Raw genomic sequence first — 24,845 nt, forward strand, 5'->3', positions numbered from 1 at the left:
ATGGGTATCTTGGCGCTGAATAACAGATGTTTATTGTTACCCAACTCAATGGTACTCATTTTATCGACCTCAGATGGATGAAAGGCTGAGTGGACTCGCCGGGATTTGAACCTGTGGCCATGAGGTCGAACACAGGCCCCTGCAGCAGACGCATTAGTCCACTGAGCCACCAGATGTGTATCTGCCTGTCTGGTTTGTGTGAGTGACAGAGCTGGGGAAACCCAGAGGGGCACGGCTAGGGAGCCTGGTGGTGAATGGAGAGATTGACATCCAGATGGGTGGGAGGAGTGCACCTGGACTCTGAATAGGGCTGTGCTCTGCCACCACAATGCTGGCTCCACCTCCTGTGTAGCGGCTGATGTTTCTGCCCTGCACCCTGAATAGAAAGGCAGAGTCATGTCAACAAAGTGCTCAAGAACTGGTTTGGACTGGGCAAAGGCCCCTCTACCCCAGAGGAACAAAGGAATTAGGGGTATAAGTATTGGGACCCTGCTCCCAAGAAATTAGATCCTGCTTGACAAGAACCTCTGCCTGAGGAGAAGGAACTGGAAAAGCTGTAAGGAGGAGTACTGTCCCTGACCTGGGGGATTGGCCTGCAGTGGTTGCCTTACTGCTGAAAGGAGAGGAGAAAGACTACAAAGACTGTAATAATTCAACTTGTGCTTAAAAGATCTCCAAGGGCTTGTGCTGAGCTTGCCCCCTGAACGAAGTCCCAGGACCAGTGGACTTCACCCCCAGCTCCCCAGAGTCTTTTGGAAGTGCCTACTGCTGTTGTTGGGCCTTCTGAGGGACTGCGTGTTGCAAGGAGCTGGAAGCGCGACTCGAGAAGGAGAAGCGTGCCACCGTCAGAGCGGTTGTCGCATCTCGCAAAGGGTGTTGCCGCTGCAGCATCGCATCGAGCGGAAGCATCTCGCATCATTCTGGAAGTATCTCGCAACGCCGAAGAAGCGTGTCGCCATCGCAGCGGATGCATTGCACCGCATCAAGAGAAGTCTCTCGCATCGAGGAAGGAGCGTGTCGCCATCGCAGCCATCGTAGTTGTCGCATTGCACCGCATCAAGAAATGCGCCTCGCATCCACGGAGAAGCGTGCCGCCGTCAGAGCTGCTGTCGTCGCATCGCGTAAAGGGGTGACGCCGCTGCAGCATTGCATCGAGCGGAAGCGTCTCGCAAACATCGGAGAAGAGTGCCGCTGCAGTCGCATCACGTAAAGGGGTGACGCCGCTGTAGCTGACGAATCGAGTCTTCTCGCAACATCGGAGAAGCGTAACGCATCTGGAAGATCTTCACGTCTTTATTTCTTTGCACCAAAAACTTCATCGCATCAGCATCGTTGCAGCACTTTCGTTGCCCTGCGTATCGCATCTAAGGTACATTGACTTAAAGTGTCCCATTTAAGAACTTAAGTGAACTAAGCAAACTTCTACCATCTAAAGTAACAGTATTGTGTATTTTTGTCGTTTAATGGTCTTGTGGTAACTCTATATAAAGAATCCTTATTTTTAATATAAAAACCTGTGTGGTGTCCATCTGTAGTGTTGTCACTTGGTTGCTGTATGTGTTCACAAATGCTTAACCTATAACGCTCCGATATAAGCCTTGCCTGCTCGCGCCAAGCTACCTAGAGGGTGAGCAGGGGTTATTTTAGGAGTGTAACCCCTTACCCTGACTAGAGGAAAGGTTCCCTGCTTGTCACAAGTACCTACCTGTGCCAACCAGAGAACCCGGATTCTAACATGTAGGGTGTGTGGTTGGAAGTGCATTGTATTTGTTTTGATGCTATGTTGGAAGTGTTCCCATTCCATGTTGTGCATGAGGACCACTGACTGGGGTGCCTGCAGCTTATTGTGCAATAGGATGCAGGGCTTAGCAATGGCTTAAGAGGTGAGAGAAATGCACACTATTTTGTTTTTCATCTCTGCAGGTCCCTTTATGGTATTTCTTTTGATCATAATCCCACCTTGGTGATTACTGCACGGAGTCGTCAGTCATCAATTCTGGAAATACTGTGCCTACTGTTTAAAAGCTAATGGTCCTGAGTAGGCATAGATTAAAGAGTGCACGGTGAGTGATTCAACAGTGTGAGAGTAGGGTAAGAGGAGCGACATTAGGGTGAGTGAGGTGACCATATGCAAGTGCAGATTTGGACAAAAGAATGCATGGTTAGTGATGGGCTTATTTGAGTGAGATTGCAGATTGAGCAGTGAGGGGGACAGGTGAGTGAAGTGTGACATGAGTGCAGGGTGAGTAGTGTGCTTGTGTGACTGCAGGGTGAACAGCGCAAGTGCATTGCGAGTGCAGTGTGATTGCTGTGAGTGCAGGGTGAGCATAAATGTGAAGTGCGAGAAAGAGGAGCGAGTTGTCTGAATGTAGGGTGCATTCCCGGACACTTGAAGTAACTCAGCACGTTATTTATGGCGGCGTAGGGTTTCAGGTATAAGTTGAACTATTGTTATTCTGGCATTTGACACCTATGCACCCGGCTTCCCTGGGTTAGGTAACACGAGTACTCGGGTGCTCCCGTGGGTGTTGACATTATAACCTTCTAAGTCTGAAAGGGTTTGTTCCTAGTCCACCGCTAAGTGCCATTAAACTCTAATTTCTCAACCGCGACTTTCTCATAGCATTGTACGGGTATCGCGCCTCTGTTCAGACACTGCACTCGTCCCCCATGGGTCTCCTGTGTCACTACCTTGGGTGGTTCCGTGGGGTCCCAGCAATTCTACATGCTCTAGGCACTGTGTCTAGTCTAGTCGTGGTTCTTATACCACTCATTTAGTATATGGTTCGCCCCCCCCCCCCGGGGCCTGTCGTATATTGTTCAATTTAGTGTGTTTTATTGATTGCAACGTATGTGCTTTGACCTCTAATCCCTCAAGAGATTAGTGGGGAGTGTTTTAGAAATAAATACATATATTTTCTATATATACCTTGTGTGGCTCTCGTTTCATTTGGTTACTCAAGAGATTATAGACTGGTAAGACAAGCTGCTTTACATTCCTTCAAGACTTAGCCTGAAAGCTGCTCTCCATAGCTACCACTAGGATAGCTTTCAATAAAGGTTGTCTTTACCTACCATCAATAAGGGTTGTTTGGACTGGTACAAGGTGCCCACTAGAACTAGTGGACAGCATATACCAGGCCAACTTCTCACATGAAGGAAGAGACAGTGGGGGGCCTTTGAGAGGTTGTTCTGGTGCCCTGAGGGATGTGAGTCCCTGGCTAACCTTGTATGTGAAGGTAGAGACCGTGGGGGCCCTTTGAGAGGGTGTCATGGTGTCTCGAGTGGTGTGAGCCCCTTGCTAACCCTCTGACCTCACATGTGAAGGAAGAGACAGTGGGGGGCCCTTGAGAGGTTGTCATGGTGCCCCAAGGGGTGAGAGTCCCTGGCTAACCTTGTATGTGAAGGAAGAGGCGGTGGGGGAGGCGTGGGAGGGTGCATGGTGCCCCAAGGGATGTTAGTCCTTGGCTGACCCTCTGACCTCACATGTGAAAGAAGAGACAGTGGGACCCCTTGAGAGGGTGTCATGGTGCCCCAAGGGATGTGTCTCCCTGGCTGACCTTGTATGTGAAGGAAAAGACAGTTGGGGCCCCTTGATAGGGTGTCATGATGCCCCAAGGTGGGGTGTGAGCCCCTGGCTGACCTTGTATGTGAAGGAAGAGACATTGGGGGCCCCTTGAGAGGTTGTCATGGTGTTTCGAGGGGGGTGAGTCCCTGGCTGGCCCTCTGACCTTGTATGTGAAGGAAGACACAGTGGGGGCCCAGTTGTCATGGTGCCCCAAGGGGTGAGTCACAGGCTGGGGGGTGAGGGGGTTCACATTCATTACTTGGCCTTTCTGCTGAGACCGCCAGGTGAAGTGCCAGCTGTGATTCTGTGGGAGACGGAATACCGTGACCCCCATCATGGCCGTGAAGCCACAGTATTAAGTAGCCCTCGGCCCTGTCAAGCATCAAGCACACCGCCGCAAAACATTTGACTACCACCACACAGTGACAAAGTGCTGTGTAAACACCAGAGGCAGGTGCAGCCTTTATTGTCCAATGCAAAGCGCCATCAGCCCTCACAGACCCCCCCCCCGCCCGACCAGGAAGCACCGACGCCCCAGGAGACACAGCACCTCTGCTCTGGCAGTGTGGGTCTTACAGATGTCCTGCCCCCCCCCCTTCCCTCTTCGACCCTATGCGAGCACAGGCCCCAACCCTTCTGATCTTTGTGAGGCGCGATCTGAAATGACTGACTCTGCCCCCAATCCCCTGATCTATGACTCTGCTCCCACCCCCATGATCTTTGACTCTGCCTACAACCCCCTGATCGTTGACTCTGCCCCCAACCTCCCTGATCTGTGACTCTGCACAGTTAGCGCCATGCTCGAGGTGCCCCCACGCTGCCAAACCTCCTGCAAGAGGTGAGAGGCCTCCCCGTTTCGGCAGTGCCTATATGGGCAAAAAAAGTCTTCACAGAAGTTGAAGTGCAGGAAGCACCTGCCAGTGAGAGGAGCGGGCACATCTAAAGAGAAGTGAGGGCTGTACATAAAGTCAGACAAATATCTGATCCCCAAGTTGCCCGCTACATGCTGGAGCACCCATCAGCAGCCCAGCGTGCTGCCAGCCGTCTCGGGGAGAATGGAGGGAGAAACGCCTTCTGGTGCATGGCTAGTGTTGGCTACAGAGGTGGCTGCTGAACGCCACCTGTCGTCTCGTTACCCAAAGAAGCTGACCAACAGTGAGAAAGGCGTCCTGAAGTAGCTGACCACCGTGGTGGCCCTGAAGAAGCTGACCGCTGGGGCGTAGTGCCAACCGACCTGCCATCCGGGAGAAGACAGCTTGTAGCACCCTCCCGCCCCCCCATTAAGAGCAAGCAGCAGCAGAGGCTGTCGATGGAAGAGGCTGACCAGCTAGATGGCTCGGCCTCGGAGTGGACGCAGTGCAGACTCGGACTCACCTAACCCTAGGGCTGGGCCTCGCCTGCAGCTTCAGTTAGGCGCGAGCAGGATAGGGACAGGGCAAGGTTAGCCAGGTGTGGGGGGGGGCTAATAAATGTATTTAAATTATGGCCGCCGGTGACTGTCTTCGACAGTCCTGCTAGGAGCGGCTGCGTGGCTGGGTCAATGCGCATGTCAGGAATCAGACAAATTCAAATCAGGGCATTGGTCCAGAGCCCTGCCCCACCCCCCACCCTGAAGAGCGCGCACACGCGTCGCGGAAGCAACTGCGCGCCGCCTTTTCGCACCCACCCACGCACCATTTATTTTAAAGTGCCTCAGACTGAGGCCCCGACCAGGGCCGTACACCATTTATTAAGAGCCTCAGGGGCCCCGACCGGGGCCGGGCACCATTTATTAAGAGCCTCAGGGGCCCCCAGCGCGCGCGCTAGTCTGGGCACTGTGTGCAGCAGTTGTTGTTTCGCAACTTGCGCACCATTTAATGATTATTAGCTTCTGAGGCTCGGCGGGGACCCAGGCATGCATGCATGCCTTGCGCACCATTTAATTTATTAAAGCTGCCGTGGGCACTGCGCACCGCCACGCACCATCCCCATTATTAATGATTAAGTGAGGGGGCCCCTGGAGCGCGGGGCCTGTGTTACGCCCCTGCGACGACCGACCTCATGAATCAATCCGTCGCCGGCGGGTTTGGCCAAGATTAACTCTCTGGAAAATTGTAACGAAACAAATAATCTCTCATACTAAAATAAATGAATTTCCCAGCTCTGTGAACCAAACCGCATAAGTATCACTGTCGATGGGCAGGGGAAACGCACAAGGCCTCCCCGAGGGACAAAGCACGCAACCAAACGGCGTCACGGGCAGTGAAATTGAGGACGTCAGGTGGGCGGAAGAGGTACTCATACCTCACTCCCCTAGCACTCCTGCCCAGAAATTATGTGGGCGCGTGGACCCCTAGGGGGTCCACCAACACTGGGCTGTCTCATGTGCACTCATGTGGCACAAAGGCGGCCGCCCTCTTATGAGGGTCCCCTTTGTGGACCACGGGCAGCCAACAGATAGTGTATGGCGAAGAAAGCAGCAACAGTACAATTAAACATTAAAGTTAGCACGCCAGGACAAGTTAAAACCTGATTATGCATCGATCACAAACATACACAAAGACTTGTCTCCAAGGCCTTACAAGTGCCTCGTGTTGCCTGACTCAACAATACTCCTCATATTAACTTTGGAATGATAAACGGGTGAAACAGCTGCCATTTGAACCGGCGACCGACAACCTACACACCGATACTTACCTATGGTGCCCCACACTGTCGCCTTTCTCTCAGCTAGTGACTCGTGCTTTAGAGAGCCCGATTTTATCACGAAACAACACTGATTCTACCACTTCGCAAATGGGAGGGGCGTCACTTCCGGGCCTCCTTTGGGTGAGGGGGGAGGCTATATAGCCGTCCCCCACCATGCTGGAGACCTCTGTTCGCCTCGCACGCCGCATCCCTCCCTACCGCTTACCCGGCGTGGTGATTGCAGGTGGGGGTGAGAATGTTGTAATGTTTCAATTTTTCGTTGCAGGCGGAGTTACAGGGCGATCTGGAAGCAGGCCGGTACCAAGGGTACCTCTGTCTGGCACCATAGGGGGTGCCAGAGCCAAATCCGAGGAGCCTCATGGGAGGGTCCTGGAAGCCGTGTCGGCGCCCTGCTAGTCCTTTGGGCGGTTGTGGGCCTGAACAACCGGGGGTTTGCTATGCGACGCTCCGCCCCGGGAAGGGTCATGAGTAGAAGTTACCAACGGTTACGTGATCCTGTAAGAGAATCACTTGGACGGCAGCAAAGGTGAGGCTCGCCCCAGTGCTGCCCGGCTCAAAAGGCAGGCAGGCGGCCCAGTTGGTTGCCTGCCCTTGGATCGCCCGTAAGATAACCCACCTATTACATAATGGTGTATGTAATAAACCTACAGCAATTTTTACCCAATCAAACAGTCTGTGTGTGTGTTATTATTGGGTATGAATCCTGTTGGAGGGGGGACTGAGGGGTGCCAATGGCGATACTATGACGTTCTGGCTGCTGGTCCTGGTAAGTTCAAACATGTGTGTTCCTGGTTCTTTGTTATTAACCTCCCACACACTTCGGACTTCTTTCTGTAGGATGCCAGGTGTGGCCCTGGCTCCCTGCACAGCATGCCGGCCTTCTGCCTATTAGATCATCTCCGGAGGTAACTTGCTCTGTTTTTCCTGCACTGGCAGTTTTTCGTGCACTGGCATCCAAGCCAATGGCGACATCCATCAATTTCCTCTGGCGACATAGCTGGGAACTGCTTGTCCCAGTCGCCTTCATGGCTGTGCTTGTGACCAAGCCCTTTCTTCTTGATTGGGTCCTTTGAATCCAAACTCCCCCGGTCATTTGCTGACCCTTTCCTTTTTGCGCCCTTCCATGCCCTGCTGCTTCCGTGCCCTTTGTCTTCCGCCCACAGAGGAGGAAGGGGGGGGGGGGGGGGTTAGCCGCCCTCTCAATAGGGAAACAGGTTAAGTGTTAGGTGAACATTTTTATGTGTCCAGCATTGTCTTCAAAGAAATATGTAGGCAGTGCAGTGGTCAGAGTGGGGGAAAAAAAGTAGGGGAACTGTGGGCGGAGAATAAGAGGGCGGGAATAACCCGTGGATTGCATCAGTAGGCGGAGTCAGCAATGTGGCAGAAAGAGCAAAATATACCAATTTTTAGTATTTGTTTCCCATTTCACTAACCGGTTACAGTTTATTACATTATTTAATTTAACCAATGGATACACATGTTTATTTATGATTTAATATGAGTTATTGACATTAAAATACATCCACAAAGTGGGATACGTTTCCAATCACAGAATGTCCCAAATAACCTTAAAAGTGGAATCGCAAGCCATTTGTCTTTCAGCCATGGAGTTTCTGTCATCAGCACTTCTCCCTTTCTCCACAAGAGCAGTTCAAACATTAATGGAAAAATATTCTAGTTTGCAATCGTTTTCCACATAATTATGGATGTGCCATATTTGCCACATAATACATCATCTGCTGCATTATCTGACGATTTTAACTAATATATTGTTTATAGCTCAAACGGATCAAAAGTTACAAAAAAATGTGACTTGTGCTGCTGTGAAGTGGCGGACCCTTTGCAAAGGTTGGCTGGTCACCTTTCTCACTGCTGCAGTTGTATGTTCCACTGGTACTAAGAAGGAGAAATCTTTTCAGAGACTGTTAGCATGTGTAAACATGCCAAAATAATAGAGTATCAGAAAATTTACAGCCCCACTAATACTAGTGTAGGGTGTCAGAGCACTTTACATCACACATATTACACAGAGACAATCAATCGTACGTGTGTAAATCACTGTATAGGAAATGTTACATAACACAAAGGACTACAAGGTGTGGAACTCGCATGACAACCATACTAGTAGGCAGCATAGTTAAATAGTGATAGGTCTGGAGAAACACAGACTCAGAATTTAAAGCATAATATTATGGTTGGGGGTTCTCTTTAATGATTGGAATGGATTTCTACCCAAATGAACCCTTTTTTGCACCATTAGGATACTCAAAGCCTGGGGGAAAAACATAATGCTTTAATGTACACATTGCAGTTTTCTTACAGCTCTTACGTGACAGTTAATAGCTCACTGGTCTATGTTAGGATTTTAACTTATTAACTGCAAGTAACAATAGGGTCTCTCTGACCAAAGCAGTAACCCACTGACCTATTTACATTATGTGCACTTTGTGATCTGCATGGTACATGTTCTTAGCAGCAGGCACATTAACCCTCTATGCTTCCTTTCCATGAGTCAAAACGTCCACTACACAAAACACCATCTCTCTCTACAAAGAACATAAATCACTGGAGTTATCTTGACATTTTTAATGTTGCCGAAAATTGTTGGAGGCCAGGAAGGAGGCAGCAATTGCTTTTAAAACCATATAATAATAATAATAATAGGGTTTTGTAGAGCGCATAGTAACCCGTAAGTATCCCAGCGCTAAGACCAAGACAGTCGAGAGGGGGGAAGTGTGAGGGAGAGAACAGAAGAAAAGAAACGGGGATCAGGGGAATAGGTGTGTTTTCAGAAGAATATTATACTTGCAAACACGACGCCCCCACCTGAATTCAGCGCCAGCCGAGGTCGGTGCTGGTATCAGCAGTGGAGCGGTGCAGCCGGGTAAGTGGTGATTTCGAGGGACGATGCAGAGGGAAAATTAACTTTTTATTCAATTTCCCTCTGCATCATCCCTTAAAATCCCCCCTTACCTGGCCCCTCTGCCACACCGCTGTTACCTGCATGGACTGTGGCTGGTCAGCGCCTGGTGCTGTCTCACTGCCCTAGAACCACTCTGCTCAAGGTTCTTGTGACCTCAGTGACAGATTCACTGTCACTCTATGGTGTGCTGCTTCATAGGCCTGCCTGCAAGACTGGAGGTGAACTTCAGATTGAATTGTGGTGTACTAGCCTTTAAGGTTAACCCACACTTGCCACTGCAAGGGTCCACCTGCTGGTGCTAACACACCAGGGCTTTTAAGATCATGCGGGGCCTTTTAAGGTCTAGCATGGGAATGCTCCCTCAGGAGAGTGGTCTGGTGGACTGGTCATGAAGGCTGAACCTGGTTCCCCAGTTCAAAATTCAGCAGCTGTGACCATAGTGTCACATTCTCTCCCCCACTGAACACTATACTGCCCCACTGAGAGAAACTTGCACTGCACTGACCCGCTATAAACAACTTGCTGTGACTCAATTCAAATTACGCACTAGACAAGAGGAATATGCTACCTAAAAAAAAAATTAACAACATCCTATAAAAGGAAAATACGATTAGGGAATGCAAGGTTAAGTAAAGCATGTGAAATGTAAGCAGGAACAACATGGTTACCTTTTTCTTTTTACAGTCATTAGTCTGAAATGCCCATTGCTTATATCCTTACAAATCATAAGCAGTATGGTTTAAAAAGACCACATTCATGAACACACAGCCGCTGTACACATTTTGGGCCAGATGTATGATGGAAAATTCCATTCTCAAAAGGGTTTTGCGACCCGTTTGCGCTTGCAATTTTCCTCTGGGCCATCTACTAACACGATTTTGCGAGTCACAAATAATTTGCGGCTCACAAAATAGTGTTTTGCGACTCGCTATTAGAAAGGGGTGTTCCCTTCCTAATAGTAACTCACAAGCCATGTATGAATGTTTTGCAACCACAATTGCGGTTGCAAAACACTCGCAATTTACCACCCTCTTCAAGATGGTGGTAATGCAATCGCTAAAGGGAAGATGCAGGGGAAAATATTTTTTAGGGCTAGGCAGAGGACCCAGGGACCACTACCTGCCCTTAAAAAATGAAACGAAAACGTTGCATTTTTTTTTTTTTTAAATGGATCCCGTCCTTCTTTAAGGAAAACAGGCTGCATTTAAAAAAACACTGCTTTATTTAAAAGCAGTCCCAGACATGGAGATCTTCGGAGCCCAGCAGGCCACCATCCCAGTGAGGGCCAGCCATTCACAATGAGTAAGCAAATTGCGAGTGCCTCAATAATATTCATGAGGCTCGCATTTTGCAACCACATTGGGAATCGCAATCAGTGTCTCAGACGCTGTTGTACATTTGAAATTCCGACTCGCAAATTGTGACTCGCAATCAAGTGCAATTTGCGAGTTGCAATTTCAAATGGTCGCACATCTGGCCCTTTGTTGTCCAATTCAACCATCGAGCAGGTATTTCAGTACATCTAGGAATAGTGCACTTTCCCACCCAGGAAAAACAATGTTGTTCAAAGAGAGGCGAGAAAACAAAAGTAGTGCTTCACAGGCAAACACTGTAAAGTGGCGCTAATGTGTTTAGGTGTGAATAAATTAATCTGGCCACCTTGCAACCACTTTGCCTTGCTTTAGTTAGTTAGTTATTTAAATTTTTTGATTGTTTTATTTCTCTCCACCCCGAGGCTGCAGTTAGAAATTGAAAAATGTCAGAAAAAGACGATGTTTCCAGCAAAAGTGTTTTTCTTTTTTGGATCCATTTCACAGGGAAGCAAATAAAGGAAAGGAGGAAAGAGAAGGGAATACCCATTTCTTGAAGTCTTGGTTTTCACTAAATGAGGAAAAGCGAGGAGGGAAGAGAGGGGAAACAAAGGGAGGGGGGGCAGGTGCCAGCGGCAGGAGAACTAGACACTGTCCTTGTCTTCTCAGGGCTCAAAGGAAAAGACAGTCCTTTTCCTTCTCTGCCTGTTCCGCCCGTCCCCGAAAGCCGAGCCTTAACTATCGTCCTTGGCGATTTCTGCCGTCCGGGAGGCATAGTGCCAATATCGGCAACACTCACCACCCCGCCCCTTCTACAGCAATGTTAGAGAAATAACCAGACACAACACCTTTTGTGTGGAAAGAAATATTGCTGCAGGTTTATTAGCATTACAACAATGCCAAGATTGGTGGGTTAGCTTACGGGCGATCCTCCGGCAGGCAGCCCCTCGCCGCCTGCCACCTGACGAGCCAAATTATACGGTGTTTGCCATATTAGGGGGAGGGAAAACAACTCCCCCCCCCCGTGGGACAACAGCCCACCCCCTTTGCTCACGCCCCCTAGAGGGGCGGAGCCTGCCAGGCAACCCCCGGTTGCTCAGGTTAACAACCACCCGTGGGACTAACGGGGCGCCGTCGCTCCTCCAGGGTCCAACCCGAGGACCTCCCTGTGGATATTTGGCCTTTGCACCCTTGTTGTGCTCCTGCATAGGGTACCCATATGTCCTTTACAGCCTCTGGATTGCCCTGTAACTCCGCCTGCAACACAAAAGAATATATTAGATAAAAACCCCCACCCACACCCTGCTGTTACGCCGGGTATGAGGTAGGGTGGGAAAAGGCGTCAGGGTCACGGCAAAGAGAGCGCCAGGTGGGCCGGGTAGGTATAAATACCCCGCTCCCCCACCTCCTATCCCCGGAAGTGACGATACCCTACTGGACCCTAGAGGGTCCCAACGACTGGGCGGCTGCTTCCTGTGCCTTCTTGTGGCACGAAGGCAGCCGCCCTCTTATGGGGTCTCCTGCGTGGACCCCGGGCAGCCGGCATAGTGCCAATACCGGCAACACTCACCACCCCGCCCCTTCTACAGCAATGTTAGAGAAATAACCAGACACGACACCCTTTGTGTGGAAAGAAATATTGCTGCAGGTTTATTAGCATTACAACAATGCCAAGATTCGTGGGTTAGCTTACGGGCGATCCTCCGGCAGGCAGCCCCTCGCCGCCTGCCACCTGATGAGCCAAATTATACCGAGGCCTTGCCCAACGGTGTTTGCCATAATAGGGGGAGGGAAAACAACTCCACCCCCCCCCCGTGGGACTACAGCCCACCCCCTTTGCTCATGCCCCCCTAGAGGGGCGGAGCCTGCCAGGCAACCCCCGGTTGCTCAGGTCAACAACCGCCCGTGGGACTAACGGGGCGCCGTCGCTCCTCCAGGGTCCAACCGGAGGACCTCCCTGTGGATATTTGGCCTTTGCACCCTTGTTGTGCTCCTGCATAGGGTACCCATATGTCCTTTACAGCCTCTGGATCGCCTGTAACTCCGCCACAGATCTGGGTGTGGCCACCATCACCCCAGAGCCCCCCAACATATCCCTTACTTACACCCTGCTGACCTTAAAGCCTCCTCCAGGTCAAGTAAGAACAGGTCCATGCCCACCCTGGACAAGTGTACCCCATCATTCTCCCAACACCCAGTGGCCTTGGTGTGCAGTAACCCATGACGTATGAAGCCAAAACCCCTTTGCCCGGTGAATCTCCTCATGGCGCTGTTGATCTTCCTGCGAGAGACCTCCATGGCCTCTCCTGAATGCGCCCTCTGCCACACCAACCGTGGTGTTACCTCTGACCACCAGATCTCACAAGTCCCCAGCTGGCTGCTCAACTTGCACATGGTTACCGTCATTTCCTGTAGTAGTGCCCTCCTGCCCACAGATGCCAGATCGTTCCCTCCCAGGTGTATCACCAATACATTAGGAGGGGGAATCCCTCCCCCCAGTCTCTGTTGCAACTTCTCCAGTAGGCAGGTCCAGCGCATGCCTGGGTATCCTAGCCAGACAATGTCTGTGTCTTTGAGACCGTGTCTCCATTTCCTGCTCTCTGCCCACCGTGCCAATCGCAACACGCCTGAATGTCCAATCACCCACACCGAGGTCCCTGGCAATTAAAGAAATGAAAGATTGCAAGGTTTTATTGACTTAAACCACATTTAAAATTACAATTTACATATTGCACTTCAACGCACGCCACCGGCTTCATGGGCCGCAAAGTTGTTCCGTATGTCCATCAATTGTTCACCCAACATATATTGCCTTGTAGGCTTGTCTACAAAATTCCTTACAAATCACACCACCAGCCAAAATAGCCGCAAATTGTTCATGTTGTTCCACGGTCGTCACTGTCAACCCCTTCCTTAGACCCCAGCCACGTGAAAAGGTCTTCAGGGACGGATGAATTTTTTGTAACATTGGGACTCCCAATGCCCCACTTGCTTGATGCGTTCAGCTAACAGCCCTGCCCTAAATGCTGTGGCGGCTGCCCCTATGCGGAATGAATGTCTGCATAAGCATTTACCCTGTACATTATTTCCTGACAATGATAAACACGCCTGCATGATGCTATGTACTTGGAACTTGGTGAGAGGGGTACTGTCTTCATGTATCAATAGATAACCTTCGGATGCTGGGCGGAGCGCTAGGTAGGCAGACACCAGGCGCACCGGGCAATATCTGTCTATCTCAAGCTGATGCAGCACAATAGCCCTCCCTTCCCCAGCTTGGTCTGTCTTTGACCTCCTTAACCAAATTGTGAGGGCATCTCCGGCCAGGCTGGCATCTTGCCTGGTCAACGCAATACCAGATTTGTCCAGTTTGGACCTCGCAACCAACTCGCCTACTCTTAAGGCCCCAAAAAATGCCAAGCTGAATGTGGCTGAGAACAAAGCTGCTTCAAACTGAGAATTTATGGCCCTATGCACACAGTCTAACATCCCCTGTAGTGTTTCAAAATCAATCGGGGACCTAGTGTCTGGTGCTCGAGGATCGCACCTGGCCCATCCCTTTAGCGCAGCCCTGATTAAGAAAGATTTTGTTGGATCCTCCTGCCCCAGTAGTCTTGCATGGTGGCTTATTGCTGACAAATGGCTCGCTATCCAAGGGTGGCTCTTCCCTTCGTCTCTGGCCCAAATAACAAACTTCTGCACCCTGCACTGTAGAGATGCTTTCCCTCCGTCCCAGGTTCCAGTTACTACACAAAACTTTGCCACACGCGCATGGTAGCGCTTACTGGTCCTTGGCGCCAGGGACAGCATGCCCAGTCCCCCTCAGTCGCCTTAAAACTTCAGCAGGAACCAGAGGTGAGGTGGGAAAGGTGTCATGTTCTCTCTCGCTCTCGGCCACGCCTCCCGAAACCGGCACCACTGAAAACGAGAGAGAGCGTCTGCTGCAATGTTCTGAACCCCTTGGATGTGTCGCGCCCTGCATTCTACATTGTTGATTAGGCAAACTCGCACCAACTCCCTCAGCAAACACAAAACTAGGGGACAAGTCGCCGGCTGTGAATTGATGGCCTGGACCACAGCCATGTTGTCCAACCAGAAAACTACCTTTCGTGCTGAAAGAACTGTCGGCCAAAGATGCAGAGCTAACACGATAGGGAACAGTTCAAGGACTGTAATGCGGGTCGTGATTTTCTTTTTGCGCCAAGCATTGGGCCATTTCTGCGTGCACCACTCCCTGTCTAGGATCACCCCAAAACCTTCTCTACCTGGCGCATCTGTATAAAGCGTAAGATCAGTGCTCTCCGCCCAGGGCGCCCTCCATATCACTGAGCCGTTGAAACTTTCCAGAAAAGTGTCCCACATGGAAAGGTCCTCCTTCATACCTTTACTTAGCTTTACCACGTGGTGTTTCTTCTTACCTTTGCTGTTGCCCTGGCTAGTTTACGTGCAAACACTCTACCGGCCGGTATAACCCTGTCTGTAAAGTTAGGTTTCCCCAGCAAGCTTTGAATGCAACCCAGGGATGCCTTGTCCTGACCTCAAAAAAACTGAATCTGGTTCGCTAAGTCCTGGACATTGTCAAGTGGCAACCTGGATTCTCCTTTGATGGTGTCGAGTTCAATCCCTAGGAAAGTTAGTACCTGGGCCGGACCCTCTGTTTTTCCTGGCGCGAGTGGAACCCCCAGGTGACGAGCCAACTCCTCAAAGTTTTCCAGAGCCTCCCTGCAATCCGTAGTGCCCTCACCTCCTATGAAGAGGAAGTCATCAAGGTAGAGCGTAACGCCTACCACCCCGTACCTAACTTGCAGTGCCCACTGAAGGAAAGTGCTGAACGCTTCAAAATAGGCACAGGATACTGCGCAACCCATGGGCATGCATCTGTCATAAAAGTATCTGTCCTCTAGCCTGAAACCTAGCAGGTGTTGGCTGCTCGGGTGGACTGGCAGCAAGCGAAACACCGATTAGATATCCGCTTTTGCCAACCACACCCCCTTGCCCGCCCTCCTGACTAAGTCCACTGCTACATCCAGAGTACAATACGTGACAGAGCAAGAACCCTCCTCAAGCCCATGGTTGACAGATTCTCCCTCAGGGTAGGACAAATGATGGATGAGCCTGAATGACCCTGGCTCCTTCTTGGGCACCACTCCCAGAGGAGAAACAACACAATTCTCCAACGGTGGCCCCTGAAAAGGTCCCGCCACCCTGCCCATAGCCCTCTCCTTTTCCACCTTAGCCCTGACTACTGCTGGATGTTCCCTTGCTGACTTAAGATTGTCTGCCTCCCGACTCCCCAGCGTGCCCACATAGAGAATCCGGAAGCCTTTACTGAAGCCTGGCAGCAGTAGCAGGCCGTCCTGCTTGTTGGGGTACTGTCTAAGGAGAGGAGAGATGTTGGCCAGGCTGACTGGTGAAGGACCCTTGACTACCTGCCAGGTAACTGTGGTGGAGTCCCAAGGGAGGGGGGTATAGCTGGGGGAGACAAGGGAGTCAGAAGTGTGCTGTTGCTGGGAGAGGAGAGGCTTGTGACTTGGTGATTGGTTGTGCTTAGGTCCTCAACTATCTTGCTTGCTCTTTGTGGCAAGCAATTTCTCCTGTTGAGTGTGACACTTGACCGCAGGGTGTGATCCACCGCAAGAGTTGCATGCGTACTGGAATTTGCACGGTTTGCCCCAAGAGCATGACCCCTTTTTGAACAATCGGCATGTCCCTGGGGTACACTTCCTACCACCTCTGTGGCCACCCCTTCTGACCCCCCCCCCCAAAATGTTTGTATAAAACCATGTGATTCCCAACGGAAAGGACCTTTACCGGTCCCCCGGTCTGTATCTGCCTTGCCTTGCGTCTCAGTGGAATGGTGTGCACAGGAACCCATGTGGTCTAGCCAAAGCTGGACCTCCTTCTGGTCCCAAGACATTTCCGTACACATGGACATCTTCTTCCTGAATTCTCTGTCGTAATTCAACCATCCACTTCCACCCCACTTCAATGCCTCCTTGTGTATTAACCAACCATACTCCAGGAGCCCCTGCGCTACCTCAGGTTGTTTCTCTATGATGACTGCCGACAGAATCGAGAAAGCCTCGAGCCAATTTTCTATGTTCTTCTCAGACCAGGTCTGAAACTTTACCTTTTTGTCCTCTTCCTTTACCCCTGCTTTCCTGGCGTCTATGCCATCCTGGCCAAGTAATAACAGCGAGAAAATGTCTATCAGTTTGTGCCTCCAAATAGCTTCCTTGGGCCGCCTGAGGCACCTGCAATGCCAGGGAGCAACGGTCAGAGAGCAGTGGCGCTGCAGAAACTAACTGTGCGGGGCAGGGGGCTTGCACACTTGCTGTGGAGATACCAATGCTGGCACAGGACTAAGAAGGGACCCTGCAGTGAGATCGCTCGTTCCCGAAAGGGGACTACCACTAACAGTGCAGGTGGGCGGAAATGGCCCCCCCTTTGCTGCCGGGGGGTCTATGCCTGTGCTAGCTGTCTTCATGCTCGGTAGGCTGACTGTAGTGGGAGTACATACACCCCCCCCCCCATGCCCCAGCCTGATTAGGCGTAACTTGGTTAATCTCCCCTGTAGATACCAGGGGCGCAATAGCAGGGACCGCAAGAGGTGTTTCTTAGGCCGCAACCCTGGTTACCCCAGGCCGCCGCAGCCACCCGCGCCCGCCCTGTATCTAAGCCTGGCTTGCCCACCACCTGGGGTGAGCTGGACCCAGGATGACCTGCTCTGACCTCTGTCATGAAATCCTTCAACGTGTCCAAGATCGTACCCAGGTCTTCCTGGGTGGCGAAATTCGCTGCAGCCGGCACGCTGTCTGGAGAGATGGACGGAACCACGGGCGGGGAAGCGATCGGCTGCGAACCAGTGTCTCTAGTCGCAGGCGGAGCCCTGGTCTTGGGTGGTGGCGGATCAGCCGGGAAGTCTTTAGACGTAGGCTTGCGAGCTCGCTTAGGCCTAGAAGAACCAGACTCCAAAATGTGCTCTTGCTCGGGAATAGGAGTGTCGACGCCAATCCCAGAGTCTTCCGGGTCCCTTGCATTCAAGTGAGCCGTGGCCCTTGCCAAGCCTTTGGTCTTGGCCATCAAGATAAAAGATGCCCACTGAGCCTCCTGGGACGTTTCGGGCAAGGAGTCTTCGACCTGGGACGTCTGCGTGAATAGGGGGGGGGGGACCCTGGCCTTCCATGCCGCCTCTCTGGCCCGACCGACACCACCTATGCTTAGAATAATCCAGTGGACCTTTTTTCGTATGTGCCCTTAATCCAGATTCCGTGTGTGCTGTGCGTGCGGAGATGAAGAGAAGCAGGTTAACATACGCCCCCGGGTTAAAACCGGAGTCATCCCCCGCAAGTGACCTGCCCCCTTGCAGTGTTCGACCCCCCTAAATAGCCAAGTTTGCCTGCCTGCCTCCCCCTTCATTATCACCCTGTCCATAACTGTCCTTGATTTCTGTCAACGCTTCACTGCGTAGTGCCTCTCTCACACTCTGACCGGTTCTGAAATTATAATCAAAACATTACAACACTCTCTGCTTTATTGTGCCCCGGTCCTTGCGATCCAGTCCGGTTTTCACTTGGCACCCCTTTCCAAACTTCCTGATCCCTGGTCAGCCCAGGCTGTGACGTTTGGCGCCATGCTTGTCACTCTCTTGAGAGTGCTGAAATGCAAACCAACAGAAATTAACATACCTCCATACCTAACTGTTGGACTGAACCTTGTCACTTCCCTTTTCGTAGTAGAAAACAACTGTACCCCTTAACCCCTGTTCATGCATGGGAGACAAACAAAGTTTTTTTTTTCTTCTTATAGTTGCCCCCATTTGCCCCTTGCCAGATGTCCTATGTATCCATGGCATTGGCCATTCCCGCACAATAGCCCTGACGTCAGGAATAATTAGTGTGCCTGCCAATGTAGCAGGAATAATCTCTACTGTACTTTATACGTTTAAAACATGCACACATGACATTAGAAACACCACATTTCCAAATATTACCCTAACTAATGTACGTATGCCAATGTCAAACCTGCCCAAATCAGTTTGCTCCTAACTGACCCGTGCTTCCCCTCTAGAAGGCCCTCTAACACCCATGGTCAAGCCCACGCGCAGTAAAAGGAAGTGCTTTGTCAGTTAAAACGCTCCATTTCCCCCATATCATGATCTATGAGTGCGCATGCGCACGTGCCGCGCAGGCCCACTGAGCAGCCTCCCATACTCAACAGGATCTCCCGCATTTTTTTTGCGCATATTTATAAAGCGCGAACTCGACCCGAAGGTATTAAGCGCTTTACATAGCACCGTAATACATTACACATTCAGGCACGGGGAGATTCAGTGATTTGCCCAGAATCAGCTGGATGTGGATGCGACCGAGGCTCGATCCCTGGTTACATGCTCCGGAGGTGGCAGCGAAGGTATAGCGCTTACATAGCACCGTAATTACATTACACATTCAGGCACGGGGAGATTCAGTGATTTGCCCAGAATCAGCAGGATGTTGACGCGACCTCGAGGCTCGATCCCTGGTTTCATGCTCCAGAGGCGGCAGCGCAGCGATGCACCGCCCGCAGATAGTACCAGGCAGGCGCTCCCGCTGCACGCCTGCCCCACGCCGCCCCCGCTGCACACATGGCCGCTAGAGTAAAAGGCAGCACGAGAGGCAGCGGCCACATCCGCTGGATCCCCACCGAGCAGGGCAGCGCTCCCTGGTGAGTCTGTGGCGGCAGGGTGGGATAAGGGGATCGGATAGTCCAGCGTCGTGTGACCCTCGCTCCGAACGCCCGCAGAAAGGCTGGGCGCCTGGACCAGCACCCAGGACCCACAAGCCCCCCCCCCCCCCCCCCCCCCATTCCCTGCACACGACTGATCGACCCGCGCGGCAAAGTCCGCCCCCCAGCAAGGCCAAACGTGCCCCAGCACCGCCGCAACCCACCCCAATAGTGCCCGGGACACACGAGAGTGCCATGGCCCGATCCCAACTAGAGAAGATTAGTAATATACCTTATCACAAACCCCGCACCCCCCCCCCCCCCGCGAGCCCCGGTGAAACCTCGTCCCAGAGACCCAGCCCCGCCGCCCCCCCGCCCCTCATCCGCGAGCCCCCGAACCAAAACACACGCACAACACTGTGCAGGGAAGTGACGATACCCTACTGGACCCTAGAGGGTCCCAACGACTAGGCAGCTGCTTCCTGTGCCTTCTTGTGGGACTAAGGCGGCCGCCCTCTTATGGGGTCTCCTGCGTGGACCCCGGCAAGCCGGCATGTTTAAAATAAGAAAGTAGGGGAACGGACTGTATGAAATTAAAGAAGTAAGGGCATGCAGTGCCCTGCTGATCACGCACACTTCGACCACTGAGGCAGTAGCTATATCGTTCTTATTACTGCATGACTTTTCACCCCGAGACAGTTCATCTGGGAGGTGTACAGTTCAGAACGAAGGCATAAAAGATAAAACAAAGTGCGCCCATGAAGGACAGAGTGAAAAAGAGACCATGCAAGATAGAAGGTCCAAGGGCTGAGAGGCATTGTGAATGTCCCTGTGGTTAAATGGCACTTATTTGGTCAATCGGTTTTATAAGGGATTCGAATGCCTGCAGATAAAAGAACATAGGTACAGGTTCACACAATGTGTCAAAGGGGCGGAGCTAGGATTCAATTCACAAACATAGCTATGCACGTTAGTTCAGGCGTGCAATGCCCATTGGGCTCAAAGGGCTTCAGCCCCCCCTCCCCTCTCTTGTGTGTGGGCCCAGGCTGAGACAGCCTCCCAGGCACAGCCGCACCCGAGTACTTCACAGGACTTTAAAAGACAATTTACATAAGAGTGAATGGTGCTACGTCGTCCTTTTTTAACCTTCGCCAGGGTACTAGACAAGGGTGTCCATTGTCTCCTCTTTTATTTTTGTTGTCCATTGACCCTCTTCTCAGAATGATTGACGTACATCCAGACATTAAGGGGTTCTCTTTTGGTTCTCATCAGATAAAAACAGCTGCTTATGCAGATGATGTTCTCATTTTCTCGGACGATATTGCACTGGCCATCCCTGCTATTTCTAGTACGATTTCTATTTTCTCAAAGGTTTCAGGTTATACCCTGAACAAAGATAAGACAGAGATGTTCCCCTTAAATACTTACTGTTTCTCCTCTCATATGGGTTCGGCGGGCTTTAAGTGGCAATCTAAGCAACTAAAATATCTGGGTATTTATTTTTGTTCCACCCTTTATGCTACGGTTACTTATAATGAATCTCAAACTATTCTTAAGGTGCGAAGTCTTTTAGAAAATTGGTCTCCGAAGCATATTTCTTGGTGGGGTCGACTCCAAACTCTTAAAATGATGATAACACCTATTATTAATTTTGTTTCTTCTATGCTCCCGGTAAAGCTCTCTGATTCCTTTTTTCACGAACTTGATTTACTTACTTCCAAATTTTTATGGAATGACGGAAGGGCTAGAATTGCTTATAAATTCTTGCGGAAATCCTATGATATGGGAGGATGTAATCTTCCTGACTGGGGGAAATATCAATCTGCTTTTCTGGCTTCTCAGGGTGCGCTCTGGTTTTCCTCTCCCTCTATTCATGTTCCAGCTTGGTTGCTAATAGAACAGGAATTGGCCTCCCCTCTTCCGACTGCCTCTTTTTTAACCACGAATACCCTTTCTATTCCATTCTCTCGATCTATTATTCTAGACACTATTGCTGCGGTTCGCAAGGTTGATAGGAGAGTGGCGATTCCACTGCATAAAACTAGATGGTCATCTATTTGGCGGACTTCCAAATTCAAAGTTAATATTGATCCAGAGTTGATGTCTTATTGGTCTGGGAAAGGTATCTCACTTGTTAAACATCTTTATGATTCCAACAATGATCCTCTCCCTTTCTCTTCCCTGGCTCAACAATTTTCTTTATCTAAGTTAGATTTTTATACCTTTCTTAAGATAAAGGTAGCACTTGCTAAAGTACACCTTCATCCTTCTTCCCCTACGATTACGCTTTTTCAACTATGGATTAGGTCTGGTCATGTAGCATCTAGGATTTATAAATTTTTGTCGTGTTCTACACTTCCTTCTCAAACTGTTGCACAGCAAAAATGGCTGCATCATTTCGATCATAGTGTTACCGATCATATTTCTTCAGACACTTGGCAAGATATTGGTAAGCTCTCTCTTCGTAACAAAATCGCCCCCTCATTAATGCAATCTAAGTTTTTCTCTATTAATCTTCTTCACTGGACTCCCACTCGCTTATATTCGTTAAATCTCAAGGAAGATAATCGATGTTGGAGTTGTGGTCTTACACCAGGCAATTTTCAGCATATGTTCTTTGATTGCTCTCTTCTCCAACCCTTTTGGGGTTTAATTCACAAACACCTCATGATTATCTTTAATATCAAGTTTCAACTCTCTTTTCCATTAATTCTTTTAGGTCCGTTGGCGGCCTCGGTCCCTTTGCCTTTAGATTCCATGGATTTACAACTGTTGAATCTCTTATTAACTATTGCAGTCAAAGTAATTCTCATGGAGTGGAAATCTTTTTCTTCAGTTTCTTACCATACTTGGTGGGCATGGGTTTCCTTTTTACGAAGTGCTCATACGTCAGTTGATCATGCTCATCTCTCTCCTTCTATATCTAATGGTGTGTGGAAGGCCCTAGATACGTACATGGAATTGGCCTCAGAGGGGTTGGTGGAACAATATCCTTTTGATTTGTCTGGTTGATGTTGTCTTGAGTCTTGGGTGAATCCTTTGGAAATCCTTTTCTCTTCTTTCACTTCGTCTTGTCTTTCTTCATCTTTATCCTACTTTTTCCGTCTTTGCTTTCTTCCTTTCATCCCTAAAATAATATCTGATGGTGATACTTATGATAATCACTTCTCCCAGTTATAAATTGCTTCTTCTCTAATTGCCTTTTTTCTCTGATATTTACAGATTAATGAATGTTAAGATGATGCTTTTTATTGCTTAATCTGAATCCATCATATTGTGTGTTTTAGCTGATATCATTTGTATTACTCTTGCTTGTATCCTACGTTTTCATTTGCTCCTTTAAAATAATAAATTCTTTTGAATTAAAAAAAAAGACAATTTACTTTTTAAACCATTAACGGCATCTTTCATATAAAATATTTAGAAATATTCAAATGTTTTACTCCAGTTTGCGTAAATATGTTAAAAATTAGATATAGATTCATTAATGTGAGAAAAATGAGTTTATTAAACTCAAAACTGCAACTCACCAGTGGTGCTCGCCTGCAGTTTTGAAGAGTTTTTAATTGTGAGGAAACAAAAATGAGCCTGTAGGTTTGTAGAATACTTATGACAGGCATTTTACTGGTAGGAAACATGCTTAAAAAAACAATAAGATTATGGTGATTGGGAGAGGTGAGCCAGGCTTGAGTCTGATGTCTGACTCTGGCTCAGCTCGAAGTCCTCCTGTATCCTCAAGCTGAAAACGAGCCGAGCCCACATGTGGCTTCTGCCTTCCACCCACCCCATAATGTCATGTGCCGCAGACAGAGATGCTCATCTAGTGGCTGCGTTGGACAGTGTGAAACTAGAATCACTAGCTCAATTCTGGCTGCCCTAAATGCACAAATTGTGTGATTCTAGGTGAATGCTTTATTTACCGAGCCCTCTTTTTCATCATAATCATATAAGAGAGTAACTTCAAATATAGGAGTTTAGTATGTGCGCTGTACAAAAACCTCTTGTGTTTCATTAAATCGACTATAATTTTTCTCCATGAAGAATAAGAATCGAGTTCATACATCGGATGCAAGTGACAACAGATTCACATTCTTTTTCACTAATGGCAGTGTCAGGGGGGCGCGAAGTGTGTGAACGACTATTTCCAAATTCATGTTGAAAAATTATCACAATTATTAAATGCTTCTGAATGCAGTCATATGAGCTGCTGTGCTTAGGTGAAACACTTTGTTTTTTATCATAGTATATATGGAGTTTCTTGTGCAATTTACATGACCAATATTTTCAGGGCTCGGCTTGTGTGTGTGCACTTAGAATCAAACAACAAAGACCTGGCACTTTTGGGCACTCTCATCAAATTTTTATAAATAGTATATATGGAGTTTCTTGTGCAATTTACATGACCAATATTTTCAGGGCTCGGCTTGTGTGTGTGCACTTAGAATCAAACAACAAAGACCTGGCACTTTTGGGCACTCTCATCAAATTTTTATAAATATGTAAGATTGCTATGGGGCGAGATTCTTATCTTTTCCCAAACTCAGATGTTCTTTTTTAAACTCTAACCTAATCCTCTGTGCATAAATGATTAATATTTTAAAACAACCAAGAAGGGAGAAACCAGTCGTCAGTCAGATCACTCAGCAAACAGCACTCAAAACATGTGTATGTGTACCACAAAGAAAAGTGTGGAGAAAAGAGAAAGTTTCTCAAGTGCACACCACCAGAGGAGCTACTGGCAGGTTCTCACCAGCTTGCCCGCGTACTTGTCATCATCGATAACTTGCTCATATGAAAAGAAGTGTGTGTCCAGTGCGGGAAAGGTGTGAAGACTAAATATAAAGAAAAGATCTAGTGAGAGTTGAGACGCAAGAGGTCTCAAGTAAAAATTGAGCTAAACTCACACACGTGCTCGTGACTTTTAATCCAGAACGTGAGTTGGCCCAATATTATAAACACGGCATGTTGTTAACCACTTTAAGGACGGCCAACATGTTTAAATTTTTCAGGGCAACCGAGGTCGGCAATCACCTACCTGGACATCTAAACATCAATCAAGAGTGAGTGACAAACATACAAAAAGAGAAAAAACAGACTGGTAAACTCTTAAGAGAAACACCACCCAATTCAGACTTTAACTTCAGTACAAGTAATGGTAAAAACATGGACTGGACTACGTTATAACCCCACGTCCTTTTCTGTGGGCAAATAATGATATTTACCTAGTGAGAGCCATGGGCTCTCACTTAGTCGCAGGGGTGTATATCATTTACACTTTTTTTCCCCTTGCACTCAGTACTTTTGTTACTTATAGGTTCATCTGTGGAAACAGACACATCACGTTGGGTCACTCCAGACTGAATGCAACATCATTCGCGCAGTGTTCCATAACCGGGTTGATAGATTAATTCCAAACCCCATCCCATGCTCGATATTCCATCGCAGCACGTAATCACACTTTATTTAAAATTATATCCACTCACTCCTGCCCGGCAACATTGTATTTATAGTCTGTAGGCCACTTCATGGTGCACCCAGCCTGACAAAGAGAAACGCTTAGGAGCCTGCGTCTCTCTTTTCATTTGTTACCGAGTGCTGGACTACTCTGACAGGCATCCTTGCATCCTCATTCCAAGCTCGATATTCCATC

General features: G+C 49.2%; 1 protein-coding gene across 1 annotated transcript in view; it reads right to left on the reverse strand.

The window, feature by feature from the left end:
- Positions 1-24,845, reverse strand: part of LOC146783293 (uncharacterized) — a 43,041-nt gene that overhangs the window by 17,916 nt on the left and 280 nt on the right. The window lies entirely within an intron of this gene.

The sequence above is a fragment of the Triturus cristatus genome, chromosome 11 (assembly GCF_964204655.1).
Source record: "Triturus cristatus chromosome 11, aTriCri1.1, whole genome shotgun sequence".
Classification (NCBI taxonomy): Eukaryota; Metazoa; Chordata; class Amphibia; order Caudata; family Salamandridae; genus Triturus; species Triturus cristatus.